At 42.6% G+C, this 11,405-nt stretch overlaps 1 non-coding gene across 1 annotated transcript; it reads right to left on the reverse strand.

Annotated features, from left to right (window-relative positions):
- Positions 1–10,405: 10,405 nt before the first annotated feature.
- Positions 10,406–10,478, reverse strand: Trnaa-cgc (transfer RNA alanine (anticodon CGC)). Its single transcript has one exon. It is a non-coding gene; the product is annotated as a tRNA-Ala (tRNA).
- Between the last annotated feature and the right edge of the window lie 927 nt (positions 10,479–11,405).

Here is an 11,405-nt window from a genome sequence, read left to right on the forward strand (position 1 = left end):
ATCGGTGGTGAACTGGAGCCGATCTCGCGGCCGCAGACTATATATATATGGCGCGCCAACGTCCGAGTGATTCTCCGCGGTCATTTCCGGTGTGGTTCTCCTATTGGTACCTGCGACGGTCGTTCGCTGCAGTACGGGAAGCCAGGATCCGTTTACCTTAAGGCTTTGCTCTTTCTTGTTGAGACTGTTCGCGTGTTTTTGTGTTTCTACAGCTTCTCTGTCAACAAGTGGCCACGAAAGCCTTAACAATTTTGTAATTGTAATTTACTGCTTTCTTAAGAAGGAAGCTATCATTTTTTTATATTATCTTGATGATAACATGTTGGTTGTATGTTAGCTATTTGATTAATTTGGTCTAAAATAAATTTTTAATTTATTTCTTGAATTGCTAGTTGTTGTGTTTAAGGAGTGATATTATTGGGGCCTTGACCTTCCATCCTAAGTGTACCCCTCATCCCCTCTTAATAAGTTACACATCAGTGTCCAGAAGAGTCTGAGAGCGCATGATTGCATTCTGCACAGCAGAACGCAACGTATCCGTACATATGCTGGCTATGCTTCTTGATGAGCTGCGCTTCAGTCAGCACATGTGTGAACGTTTCCCTGGTAAAGCCTGTGGTTCAGGTAGCCCAACAACCAGAAATCACAGGGAGTGAGAACTGCTGATCGTACCGGCCAAGTATTTGAAAACGACCGGCTGACAATTCGATCGTCTCCAAATGTGTTTCGGAGAGGCAGGTGAGCTTTAAGAGCGATGTGCGGTGGGGCTCCATCTTGCATGAAAATTGTTGAGTTCAGTGCGTCTCTCCCCTGGACGGCGGGTATGGCATGCTGGCGAAGCATATCGCTGTAACGCTGGCCAGTCACACTGCACGTCTTTGGTCCTTGAGCGCCAACCTGTTCAATAACGAATGGGCCAGTGATGAATGTAGTAGTGAAGCCACGCCATACGAAGTTACGGTCAACATACAGAGGAACTTCAAGCACAGTGACTAGAGGTGAAGTTCCCCACACTCGGCAATTCTGTGTATTCACCTCACCCGTCAGAGGAAAATGAGCTTCATCTGTCCATAGGATGGCCGAGGGTGAGCCCTCGTCAACTTCAGTCCTTCCGAGAAAGTGGAGGGCGAAGTCAACAAATCGTTGTGCGTCTTGTGGTGCAAGCTGCTGCACGATATGGACCTTTTGCGGATACCATTTGAGAACCGTTCGGAACACCTTCAGTACATTGGGCCACGGCGTGTTCAACTGTTATGATCCGCTTCCTGAGGGTCTGGAATTGCGCGCAGCGTTGTCTGCCTTAGCAACAGCGATTTCATCATCCACCTGTGGTGCAACCAGTCGTCGGCCTCTTCTCGGAGCGACGTCCAATTTTCCAGTTGATTCGATGTGGAGAAAGAGAACCCTTCCGTAATCCTTTCAGCCGGCGATATTCTCGAAGAACAGCTACAGCAATACTGTTATTTTGTTGTTTTTATCACAGAGCTTCACCAATAACGCCCTTCTCCTTTTGCCCAAGTTCATATTTACACGTCAGCAGGTGCACTGCGACTATGAATCACGATGACTGATCACGGCATCTGGTGGCCATAGTCCGGGTGGCCGTAGTTGGAACTGGACGGTAGCGCTGTGACGAATGGGAATCATACACCCCATTCTCTGGAGATGAATGCTACCAAGTTTGGTTCTCGTAGGGTAATTAGTTTCCGTTTTACTACATAGGGAAAATTTAACTACAGCCATCAGGTTTAAAGGGCTGCCTGGTAAAAGCTATATCTATTCCAAATTTCATCCAAACCGTCCATCCGTTTCAGCGTAAAGGGGTAACAAACATACTAACTCTCTCTCTCTCTCTCTCTCTCATACACACACACACACACACACACACACACACACACACACACACACACAAACTATCGCATTTATAACATAACATTTAGAAACTGTGGAACTCCAGGGAAACAAAGTTTTCTTGTTATTTCCTCAGTTATCTTAGAAAGTCCGACGAAAGTTACCTAACCTTTCTGCTTTATTTGATCTCGAGTCTTCCAGAGCTCTCTTGTATTCTGACCCTCATACTGGTTTCCCTACATCTTCCATATCGACTCCGGTTTCTTCTTCTGCCGAGTCATCAGGCAATCCTCCCCCTCACAGAGGCCTTCGGTGTACGCTTTCCGCAAATCCGCTGTTACCTCTGCGTTTAACAGTACAATTCCTGTTGTAATCTTAAGTTACACGCTCGATTTTAATTTCACCGAAGGATGCATTGATTCTTGTACAAGCTGAGTCAGTCCTTCTGCGCTTATTTCTTTTTCGATTTCTTCACGTTTTTCCCGCCTCCATTTCGCCAAGGCTCCCCTACACTTCCTATTTATTTCGATTCCTATGTGACTTATTGCTGTATTCCCATCTTTCGCTGCGCATTTGCGTATTCCTTCATTAGTTGATCGATTCAGGTATTTCTTTTGTTAACTAAGGCTTCGTCGCAGTTGCTTTCCTTTTACTTATTTTTGTGTTTCGAACATCTATGGGTACTTTCTCTAGACAAGGCCTCTTCAACTGAACTGCTTTCTCTGGTAGTTCTCTACGCAGTATTCACATCCATGACGAACTTCAAACGAATCTCATCATTCCTCAATATTTCAGTACCTCAGTTGACTCCACACGGTTTCTTCCGGGCGATTCTCTTAGACTTCGGTCTGCTCTTCATACTTATGAAATTGTGATCTGAATCTACATCTGCCCCTGGTACGTCTTACAGTCCAGTATGTTATTTCGGAATCTCTGTCTAACCATGATGTAATCCGGCCGGAATATTTCCGTGTTTTCGGGTCTTTTCCAAGTACACCTCCTTCTCTTACGATTATTGAACAAAACATTGCTATTATACTCTGAAATTTATTGAGAACTCAGTTAGTCTTTCCCTTCTCTCATTTTTACTGCTATCCCGTAATCTCCTGTAGCTCTTTCTTCTGTTCCTTCCCCAAAATCCCAAATGTTTATTCGATTTCCACCGTTTAAATACTGTATTACCTTCGTATACTTCCTCTGTCTCTTCATCTTTTGTTTGTGACGCCGGCAAGTGTGTCTGAACTACCGTTGCCGACTTTGGATTGTTGTCTAATCTTATGAGAACAACTGTATTGGTGAACTGTTCACAGTAGCTCATTCTCTGCGTTACTTCTTATTCATAACGGGTCCTACTTCCGTTGTACCAGTGGCTGCTGTTGTTGATACTATGCTACATTCGTCTAACTATAAATCCTTTTATTTATTACCATTTCACATCTCTTACTGTATCTAGATTGGTGCCTATAACACACTTCATCTCAAATTTTAATGGAATGTGAGATGCGCTTTGTTGATCTCTGACATAATGAAATAATTATGAAATACAGCTATAAGATTTAAAAATTAGGGAGCGTGAGATATAACGTAGGATATCGATATGTAGTTATAGGAGCTCCTAAAATAAAGAGCAGAACCGCCAATTACACTCTGTCGCTCTCCAGTTTGTAGAAAAATTAAATCATTTAAATATTCCCGCACACGTAAATGGACCCGCACAATTATTTTTTTAATAGGAGTCCGTAAAAAACTGCGTGGTAATATTTGAGGACACTCTAGAACATAAAATTATATTGGCCACATCTTCCTGTAAGAAGATACCTTATTTACATGTAAGCAGATGGCAAAAATGCGGAGAAACGGTTACCTAAAGATTAAAGTATAGATGTGTAACTCACTTTAATCTTCAACTATGTTTATATTCCAATGTGGCATTTGAGGGGTAGTTCTAGTTGACAAAGAGGTCACCTGAAATTTTCACAGTTCTATCTGGAAAATTCAGATAAAAGATTGTGGTAAGGTAAGTTCATCGTTAAGACACTGACAGACGCATTTTCGCTGGCTTTTTGGAGGTTGCGGACGTCATTTCAACTAACGGATCGTAAAACTGCAGGATTTTATAGCTTCCCAGTGTTGATCTCGTAAATCTTTCTTATAAAAATGAATTCTTGCCGGAGACCTGATTCAGACTTAACGAGCGAGGTATTATAAAAATTTTACAGTCTGCAGTCTAGTTAAAGATGGAAATGTTAGACCTAGAGAAATGGCAAAAAGAGAACAGTAGACTGCATAGCAAGAAAAAACACTATGCTTTTTTTCCAATATCCGTCTCGATGTAGCGAATAATACTTACGTTTTTGTTAATTGATTAAGATAACAGTTAGCATTATTTGTCAGGTCTGAAAGGTTCTAGATTTAGGATTCTAATTCACTACAGAAAAATCAGAACTTGGTTTCCAAGTGTAAGTTAACTACACATAACATAAATTAACGTAATTTACCTATGTTTTCCCGGACTGTTTTTACAAATTTATATAATTAACATGTGGCGTCATAGTCTTTGCTGGTACCTTTCTCAAAACAAAGATATTTACACAAACTTTTTTTATTTTGAAGGACTTTTTCTTATATATGTCTAAGTATCCCCATCACTGTTTCAGGCATTTACAGAGAAAATTTGTAGTGTCCGACCTGCTTCTCTTTTCATTAATGAAATACGCGATATTACAATTCAGATGCATTCATTTCATTTCTACCTGTCAGACTGTCACTATATTACTTATGGAATCTTATCATTTTAGACACATTCATTACATACTATGTGTGGCTCCTATTGACTTCTTTATTTTTGTTTTATTTGTATTAAGAGAAGGTACAGTGAAAACTACTGAAAATCCTAAGACTATGTTGTAAAGAACGCGAAAATTGAAGCTGGATGTACTTCGCATTTTATTAGTGAGTTTGGCCAACAATACCATAGTTGGAGTAAAAAGACGCATACGTAACAGCGAAAATACAGAAAATCCGAAATTAATGCTAAATTTGTTATATAAAGCCGTTGAAAGTATGAAGGAAGACAAAGTACCGAGAGATTTGAATGCACCATGTACTGGTAAACACACACATATATCAAACAGACCGCTCGAAGCAATAACAGTAGAAGTTTGTCAAATACGAACATAAATCCACTGGTAAAATACTTTTAGAGCTAATATTAAAACAAACAATTATTTAAAAATTATTGCTACAGCAACCAGGTTAGAATTGTTTCAGAATAAAAACGGTCTTGGTTGCGAAATGATTCAGTATCAATCACGCGTTTCATCCTTTTGGTGCACCATCAGATTGTGTGAAAGTAGTATGATTGGAAACTCATCCGTCATAAAGCCGTATAAAATGGAAAATCGACGTAACAGTAACTGGGTATGTAATCCGTCCGTCATAAAAACATGCAAAATGTAAGGTGGATCTTGTACACATCAGCTGATTCTATTCATATTAGTACAAAATAGGCACGCTTGCAGAATAAACGCGGTATGAGTCGCACGCAGCTTAATGTCCCTTTGGCATGCACACGAGTACCAGCGGAGTCAGCTACTGTGTTCAAGGTCCACCTTCCACTTTGTATGTTTTTAATCGGATGGACTAAATATCCAGTTACCGTTACGTCCATTTTCCATTTTATATGGCTTTATGACGGATGGGTTTCATATGCAGCTAGTTTTACACAATCTGATGATGCTCCAGAAGGGTGAAACGCATCATCGATATTAAATAATTTCGCAAGCAAGACTTATTATTCTGAAATTATTTAAAACTGCATTTGAAATCTAAAACTATTTAAAAATTGTTAAAAACTAGTAATGGCATAGTTAATTTGCCAAACTGCATACAGAATGTTAGTTATGCAAGTCAGTTTCCCCACCTGAAACAATGCCGTAAGTATCGTAGTTCACAAGAAAGAAGAAATATGAACTACAGACCTATCAACCTTCATTCTGCAATCGACAAACCGCATTCAAAACACTTTCCGTATTAACGAAGCAGAGGAGCAAGGTGGCTTTAGAGTCAATATAGGACGAAGGAAAACGTGCAAGCTATGAAAGAAATTATAGAAGCGATGAGTATGAATTACCACCTTCTCTGGGAGTCTCGAATTCTGAGAGTTTTTGACTTAGCATCAACAAAATCAATACAACAAAATCAATACAACAAAAGCGTGGGTTCGCTTCTAGCGAATGTAAATTTCAACGACGTAGGAAGGAGCCCAGTACAGCAATACAGAAATTAGACTTGATAAATCAGCTCTAATAGGACGAAAATAATGTACATGTAGCGTACGCCTCGAAACAAAATAGCACAATTTAAGACTGAAGTCATCGAAAAAGTAATGCCTGTTTTGCAGTTAAGTAAGTTGAAGCCAACGACTGGATGAACAGAACAAGAAACAGAGAACAGAAAAAAGCCCTGATGTGCTTTTGGTAAGCTAAATCGAGCTTTCAGGCCTATGGGTCGCAAACCTGGCTGGAAGGCTGTTGGAATCCAGGTGACGGAAGTAGTTTTCAATAGCAGTATTTCGCTGGAAAAAGAGAAGTCGAAGTGGAGCCAAGTCCCTGATTACTAGACTTTACACACAGGTCAAGGATCGAATTCCCAACGCCTCGCTTGGCCTCATGGGGTAAGGACTTGTTGCACTGTTGACGGCGGTCCGTCCGTAGGATAGAGTCTACGGGCTAGACGGCACCCTAGCGCTGCGTCTACTTGACTACTCTGCCATTCACCCTTAAATGCCTGGCAGAGGGTTCATTGAACAACTTCCACGGTATTTCTGCACCGGTCCACACTTGAATATCTCGGCAACAAAGTATTTTCACATTCTGAGGAGAAAGCTGGAGATTGAAATTTCGTTAAAAGATGTCACCTCAACGAAAAACGGATTTGTTTTAACGATTGTCGCCCCAACTCGTGTGTCATATCGGTGACATTCTCTCCCCTACTTCGCTATAGTATTAAATCTTCTGCATTTATTAGGAATTTTTCAACGCCCTCTGTCAATACTATCTGGTAAGAATCCCATAGCGCACAGCAGTAATCTAGAAGAGGACGTATAAACATATTGCATGCAGTCTCATTATTGGACTTCTAAGTGTTCTGCCAATCAACCTCATTCTTTGGTTCACTTTCCCCGCAACATTATCTATGTGACCGTTTTAGGTTAAGTTGTTCGTAATTGTTGTCCCTGGGATTTAGGTGAATTGACAGACTTTAGACTTGTATCATTTATCGTGTGGCCAAAATTTAACACGTCCTTTTAAGAACTCATAAGAATAACCTCACACTTTTCATTACTTAGGATCAATATACACTTTTTACACCATACAGATATACACTCCTGGAAATTGAAATAAGAACACCGTGAATTCATTGTCCCAGGAAGGGGAAACTTTATTGACACATTCCTGGGGTCAGATACATCACATGATCACACTGAGAGAACCACAGGCACATAGACACAGGCAACAGAGCATGCACAATGTCGGCACTAGTACAGTGTATATCCACCTTTTGCAGCAATGCAGACTACTATTCTTCCATGGAGACGATCGTAGAGATGCTGGATGTAGTCCTGTGGAACGGCTTGCCATGCCATTTCCACCTGGCGCCTCAGTTGGACCAGCGTTCGTGCTGGACGTGCAGACCGCGTGAGACGACGCTTCATCCAGTCACAAACATGCTCAATGGGGGACACATCCGGAGATCTTGCTGGCCAGGGTAGTTGACTTACACCTTCTAGAGCACGTTGGGTGGCACGGGATACATGCGGACGTGCATTGTCCTGTTGGAACAGCAAGTTCCCTTGCCGGTCTAGGAATGGTACAACGATGGGTTCGATGACGGTTTGGATGTACCGTGCACTATTCAGTGTCCCCTCGACGATCACCAGAGGTGTACGGCCAGTGTAGGAGATCGCTCCCCGCACCATGATGCCGGATGTTAGCCCTGTGTGCCTCGGTCGTATGCAGTCCTGATTGTGGCGCTCACCTGCACGGCGGCAAACACGCATACGACCATCATTGGCACCAAGGGAGAAGCGACTCTCATCGCTGAAGACGAGACGTCTCCATTCGTCCCTCCATTCACGCCTGTCGCGACACCACTGGAGGCGGGCTGCACGATGTTGGGGCGTGAGCGGAAGACGGCCTAACGGAGTGCGGGACCATAGCCCAGCTTCATGGAGACGGTTGCGAATGGTCCTCGCCGATACCCCAGGAGCAACGGTGTCCCTAATTTGCTGGGAAGTGGCGGTGCGGTCTCCTACGCCACTGCGTAGGATCCTACGGTCTTGGCGTGCATCCGTGCGTCGCTGCGGTCCGGTCCCAGGTCGACGGGCACGTGCACCTTCCGCCGACCACTGGCGACAACATCGATGTAATGTGGAGACCTCACGCCCCACGTGTTGAGCAATACGGCGGTACGTCCACCCGGCGTCCCGCATGCCCGCTATACGCCCTCGCTCAAAGTCCGTCAACTGCACATACGGTTCACGTCCACGCTGTCGCGGCATGCTACCAGTGTTAAAGACTGCGATGGAGCTCCGTATGCCACGGCAAACTGGCTGACACTGACGGCGGCGGTGCACAAATGCTGCGCAGCTAGCGCCATTCGACGGCCAACACCGCGGTTCCTGGTGTGTCCGCTGTGCCGTGCGTGTGATCATTGCTTGTACAGCCCTCTCGCAGTGTCCGGAGCAAGTATGGTGGGTCTGACACACCGGTGTCAATGTGTTCTTTTTTCCATTTCCAGGAGTGTATTTTATAAATGATTTTACGCTTTTACTCATCTTCTGAAGTCTTTACTAGACGGTAAATGACAGTATCACCTATAAACAATCTGAGAGGGCTGACCAGATTGTCTCCTAAATCCATATCAATATTATAAATCCGAAAGTAATTCTGTCTCTTACGCTTTTGGTACTAAACCGCTGAAATGATTTTGATAAAATTCGTTGTGGAGGTAGCTTGAAACCTGAGGAAGAACATTGGCTACTTTAGACATTGTGTAGTATAAAACATTTATTTACCTGAAGACTACAACGTGAAATATGGAACCATAAGTACTTTTTGGAAACTCTATTTACTCTTTGTCTTTTGAACTTCAAGCGACAAAGCTTTTATTGTTTGATATGTTCTAAATAATACGATTCACCATAATGAATATAATGTTTATAGAGCATCAATGTGTTGAACCCATACTTACGTACTAATATCAGTCCCAAGCCTTTCACATTTCAGTTGCTGAGCCTCACGCGTCTCTTATACGTTCTTTGTCGCATTCAATTTCGTCCCAATAGCTCTTGGTGATTCTGCCAGCGTTGCTGTTTCACGGTCGTGTGTTCCTAGGTCCATTTCCCTCCCAGGTTGATTTCTGTTTCGCTCGCGTCTGGGTGTGTGAGTTGTCCTCATCATCATTTTATCATCACCGACGTGCAAGTCGCCGTCTTCCACTAAGGTTCCGAACATCCCAACAAAGATCTCCCGGCCAACAAAGCCACACGCACATTGCACTTCATTTTACTGTTGCAAGTGGGTACCGTGGGTCTCAGCTAGAATACAACGCTTGCACAGTCCTCAACATGTTTAACTAAAGCCAATCCATACTTCCAGTCTAATATTATAAATATGAAAGTAACTCTGTCTGTTATGTTTCCACGACTAAACCAATGAACCGATTCCGTGAAATTCGACGTGAGATAGCTTGAACACTACACAAACTGTATAGTACAAGATATTTATTAATTTGAAGAATATTAAGCAATTTAAGGAATAATATTCACTGTTTGAAAAAGATATTTACTCTTTCATTTTTGAACTTTATCGTATTTGTGAAAATGTGTTTATTGGTTGATACTTTCTACATAACATGATTCAGCGTTATCAGTACAATGCTTATTCAATTCTCAACGTCCTCGATCCATGCTTCCATACTAATATCAGGAATGATTAATTGCAAAAGTAACTCATTCTGTTACATTTTCAAGAATTTACCGCTGAAACTACTGCGATTGTATTTGGTATGGAGATAGTTTGAACTTTGAGGAAGACTATAGAAAGTTGTTTCTTTTTGCGTATTATTAACATTTTAAAATATGATGTACGTGAGTGGCATGCAGACGACGCTGCTCGATGGCCGACGACTCTTAGTGTATGTAGATTATTCCGTGAGTGTGCAAATCCAGTGTTATTGATACTGAGTTCCTACACCACCTGGCATAGCTGGAGAGTTTTAGTGGTGAGTGGCCGGGCGGATGTAAGCCCTACAATCTGGAACCACGCGACCGCTATTGTCGCAGCTTCGAATCTGCCTCGGGCATGGATGTGTGGTGGTGGTGGTGGTGGTTAGTGTTTAACGTCCCGTCGACAACGAGGTCATTAGAGACGGAGTGCAAGCTCGGGTTAGGGACGGATTGGGAAGGAAATCGGCCGTGCCCTTTTCAAAGGAACCATCCCGGCATTTGCCTGAAACGATTTAGGGAAATCACGGAAAACCTAATTCAGGATGGCAGGAGACGGGATTGAACCGTCGTCCTCCCGAATGCGAGTCCAGTGTGCTAACCACTGCGCCACCTCGCTCGGTGGGATGTGTGTGATGTCCTTAGGTTAGTTAGGTTTAAGTAGTTCTAAGTTCTAGGGGACTGATGACCTCAGAAGTTAAGTCCCATAGGGCTCAGAGCCATTTGAACTTTTTTTTAGTGGTGATACAATGATAAAATCGGACAGTAAGCAGGAGAACAATATTAAAATTATTACTGATTTAGTGCATAATTCTAAGAGAGCTCAGGCTGCGAAAGTTCCTCGAATCCAAGAAACCTCAGAGAAATCTCTCGTCAACTGGAACTTGGATGCAGAAAGTCAGGCGGCTTTAAGAGCTACAGAGACATCAGAACAGTCAAGAGTCCGTCACGTTTCAGACTCTGAGCTTCACGCTTCTCTTACAGCTTCCAAGAAACCGGAACACTTACAACGATGGCTTCATGTAAATGCTGGACGACAAGGAGAGAGAGTCTTAGATTGACATGTGGAACGTGGGAGGCTTTTGGCGAGGCTGCATTCGAGTATGATGTGTCAACTGACTGCTGATTATTAATTAGTCATCATAGGGGATGGACCAAAAATCTAGACACCATAATGAATGCTTTCAGATTCGACATACAGCAAAATAATAGAAACACATTCATTATGTACCTTCGTACTGGCACTCCAATTTTTACTAGCTTACTTACTCACCATCATTCAACATAATAAAACTACTGATTCTTGAGCGAAGCAACTGGTAACAGCTAGTCGTAAATATGGATTCAAAACAGCAGGGTGCCTATAACACGTCCTTGGGGAATGTCAGACATCTTCTCTGTTTTACTCGATGATTTTTCAACAGTTACTACAAAAATGATCATTTTGAGAGAAAATCACAAATTCAGTCGCAGTACTGAGACAATATTGCATTGGACTCAGTTTGATTACAAGTCGTTTGTGATGAAACGGTGTCAGAAGTCTTCC

The sequence above is a fragment of the Schistocerca gregaria genome, chromosome 1 (assembly GCF_023897955.1).
Source record: "Schistocerca gregaria isolate iqSchGreg1 chromosome 1, iqSchGreg1.2, whole genome shotgun sequence".
Lineage (NCBI taxonomy): Eukaryota > Metazoa > Arthropoda > Insecta > Orthoptera > Acrididae > Schistocerca > Schistocerca gregaria.